The sequence below is a fragment of the Scaptodrosophila lebanonensis genome, unplaced genomic scaffold, assembly GCF_003285725.1.
Source record: "Scaptodrosophila lebanonensis strain 11010-0011.00,11010-0021.00 unplaced genomic scaffold, SlebRS2 tig00000136-arrow-arrow-pilon, whole genome shotgun sequence".
Taxonomy (NCBI): Eukaryota; Metazoa; Arthropoda; class Insecta; order Diptera; family Drosophilidae; genus Scaptodrosophila; species Scaptodrosophila lebanonensis.
The window spans coordinates 322,959-327,170 of NW_022060586.1; positions in this window are offsets into that span (position 1 = coordinate 322,959).

A 4,212-nucleotide genomic window follows, 5' to 3' on the forward strand; every position below is an offset into this window, starting at 1 on the left:
GTGTTTTTGCGCTGATTTATTTTGAGTTCGTCTTTCGAAAAATGTGTGAGATTTCATATTGTCGTTGTCGCTGCCTCTGCCGCTGCTGCTGCTGCTGCTGATCCCGCACTAGCAGCGAGCCCGCGTTAAAAGAAAAACAAACCGAGACCGAACCGAACCGAACCATTATAACTCACTCAATATTTCAGACAATTTGAACTTAAAGCGCATGCCAGAGACAAACATTCGCACTTGCGCTAATGCTGCCGTGGCGTCAGCGATGACGCTTTGAGTGGAAGTGCGAATGCGTTTTGAGTGAATGCGAGTGGGAACTGTGGATCAGTGTAAGCATCACCTGCCACATACCATGTCAGCGAATCAAGCAGAGACCGACAAGAAGTGTTACCTATTTCAACAACAGCAACAACCACCAGTACAATTCGAGCACTTTTTCTCCACCAACAACTACAGCAGCAGCAAAAAGTGCTACCAATAGGCACACAATATCAGCACAGTGGGCTCATGCCCTTGCGAAGAGGGCATTTAATCCTGGACAGGCGAACTCGTATTGCCTTGTGGTTAGAAGAGTCAGTGTGGACTTAAACGTTTCCAAATGCCTAGATCGATTGGTTTCTCTGTGCTGAATAAAAACTAAGCCTCTTCGTCTTACATACAGGTGTGTCAACCTAATATTTTGCCGTTACCTTTGGGGTACAAGTATTACAAGTAGCCCAACTCTCAATATATTGTAAATATAAATTACGACATAAATAATTTTGCCAATATATTTAATATCTGGACTGCAAACTTTTTGTAAAATAAGACGATCAGTCAACAAAAAATTTGATTTAGGCGACTTCTTGTCGTATGTATGTATATACACATCTACTACTCTTAAAACTGTTTATTTAAAGGTGAGTTAAAATAATACGCCTCTTTTTATACAAAAATATTTTTCAACTTCTATCGTTTAAGAACGAGGTTTTTAGTGTGTTAAAAGAGAAAATGTAGATAATTTTTAATCGTGGCAGACCGAGATCGTATTATAAGAGGTGCTGTTAAGCGAGGTTCAAATCGATTGACTTAATCAGGCTATAGTCTGACAAACTGAACTTTAGAATAGGCCGACGGACAGCTCTCAACTTTTATAAGGACCACCAAGCAAGAAATCGTGTAATGAATACATTCTCAATATGGTATTCCCAAGACCAGGCATCACCAGTCGTGCAAGCCCGACAGTAAAATACCCTGTACTCTCCACAAAAAAGAAAATTAAAAAATAAAATATTAAAAAAACCATAATTAACTTAATTAATTAATGAAATTAAATATAAAATATTCAACACATACATAAGTGTTTATGTACAATTTCAATAGAATAAATTTACATCAGAATCGTGTCTTTGCAGCACAAAGTTGAACCAAAGCAGCAACAACAACAACAGCTGCGGGCACCGACTGGTGGTGTTTACCAACTTTGAGTACAAAACGAATTGCGGGAGTGGGGGGTGCATCGAAAAAAAATCTTAAACTCGTACTTTCTCGGTCTTAGGAGAATCTGAATACCAAGTTTGGTAGCTGTTATACTTTCTGAGATCCTTGCGTTCATACAGACGGACGGACGGACGTGGCTATATCGACTCGATTTGTCATCCTGATACTTTGTGGGGCCTGCCACGCCTTCTTCTGCCTGTTACATAGATTCGCACGAAACTAGTATATCCTGTCATCCTTTGCGTACAGGGTATAATTAGCTAGGGACCAATATAGGGCAATAGTTTCTGATTGTATGAAATGTATGTACAAATATACACAAAAGAATTACAAGCAGTGCTTGCATTTTCGGAAACATTTTTCCTATATACTCGCAACAGTGTGCATTTGGAGGCATTGACTATATTTATTTGCGCTTGTAATTTTCGTACTATTCGGTTTTGTTGCTGTTCAATTTTCTTGGGCATGGCAGCAAATTTGTCAGTGTATACCACCGCGGGCTTAGTACTCCCCTTTCGATCATCAACTGGCCAGAGCAGGCGCCGAAAAACGTGGGGCTAGTCAGCGTAAGCGCAACACACCTAAACGTGCGTTTTTGTTTGCTTAGACGTACGCGCACAACAGCAACAACAATAACGAAAACCTGGGCGCAAATGTTTTGTCTACGGATTTAGTGCTTTATGACGGTACTAATAGAGCGCAAACTTTAAACAACAACAATAACAACAAGAGCGTGCCGGCAGCACCGCCCACATGAGTATAACACATCGTACTACATAGCCTCATAGACGTACATACATATGTACGCATGTATGTACATACATTTGTATGTATGTACATGCATAACTATTGCAGTTCTCGATACACATTGTTGCAAGGAGCTGCCTACTCCTCATACACAATAGTAATCCTTCAACATGCACTTCGCGCATGCGCAGCCACAGTGCTTCCAAATCGTTATTATTGTGCGCCCACATCTATCCATTCCTCTTGATTGATTGGTGGTGCCAACCCTGTGCACGAAAATTGCACAACGCCACTGCGCAACCCTCCACTAAGTATGAAAGGCCAGTAATGAGAATAATGACACTTGCGATTTGAGTGAATTATCACTTTGCGATTTGCCTTTGCCTGGGCTCTCCACTGAGTGTCGTGTTGACAAAGACAGCCAGAAAAATCGAGCGTGCTCACGACGAGAGCAGAGATAGCTACAATAAGCACCTACACATATCATTGTATATACATACATACATACTACATACGTATGTATGTATGTATATGTATAAATGTCTGTCGGGGGTCGATCAGTACCCGTGTTATGCGGGCCATAGACGCTTCAATCTGATCGCGATAACTGCGTGCACGTGTTGATACATATTCCTTAGGCTGGGCGGAAATACTTGAATTTTGAATGGAGCTTGGTATAACAAGAAAGGAATGCTAAAGTCGAGCAGGCTCAACTCTTAAATACCCTATAACACCCCACAAAAAAGTAATTAAATTAATTAATAAATTTAATTAAATTAATTAACTAAATTAATTTAATTAATTAACTAAATATTAACTAATTAAATATTTGTCCCTATTCAAGTGCATGGCAAAAACTGTGTGTTTTTAGCATAGTCAAAAGCAAAACAGTGATAGTCCATAACGGTTAATTATTAAAAGCTAACTGTAAATTTGTACAGTTCCCTGATGCTGCATTCTAAGTGAAACACCAAAGCATTTGAAGGCAGCCCTTTGCCAAAAAGAGAAAAACACAATACAAATGCTAGAAAATCTTGTCCCTATTCAAGTGCATGGCAGTGTAATATTCCATGCATGCATACATACATTTACATTTACATCAGAATCGTGCCTTATGCGTGTTTGTGTACTTGTACATATGTATGTATGTGTGCATTGGGCCTGGTTATATGGCTATAACTTTCTTTCCGATCATTCTATCATAATGAAACTTGGTATACGGATATATACTTACTAACCTAATGTGACTACCAAATTTTAGTTCAAAATTACCCAAAGGGTACAAGGGTATATTAGTTTTGTGCGAGTGCACATGGAACACACAGAAGGAGGCTTGGTAGACCCCACAAAGTATATATATTCTTGATCAGCATGACAAGCCGAGTCGATATAGTCATGTCCGTCTGTCCGTCTGTCTGTCCGTCCGTCTGTCTGTCTGTATGAACGGAAGGATCTCCGAAAGTATAAGAGCTAGAGTAACCAAACTTGGTATACAGATTCTCCTGAGCCCGAGAAAAGACGAGTTTGTTCATTTTTTCTGATCCACCCCCAAATGTAAATGTATGTATGCATGCATGGAATATTTTATATTTAATTTAGTTAATTAATTTAATTACTTTTTTGTGGGGTGGTACAGGGTATTTAAGAGTTGAGCCTGCTCGACTTTAGCATTCCTTTCTTGTCTTTATTTTTTTCGGTGTGGGTACAGGATATTTAAGAGTTGAACCCCCTCGAGTCTAGCATTCCTTTCTTGTTTAGTAGCAGGTAGATGGAAGCATCTTCGACCCCATAAAGTACAATTTTCCTAATCAGCATGACGAGAAAAATTGCGTCTGTCTGGATGAGCTCCTGGATTTTGGAAACGGTTGAGCGCACATTGGCAAAACTTGGTACGTGCCTAATATTCTGGTAACACGAGTTTATTTACTTTTTTTGATTCCCCCCACATTCCACATTTCATGTTCGCTCTATTTCTTCCTTTGTTTGTGTGCA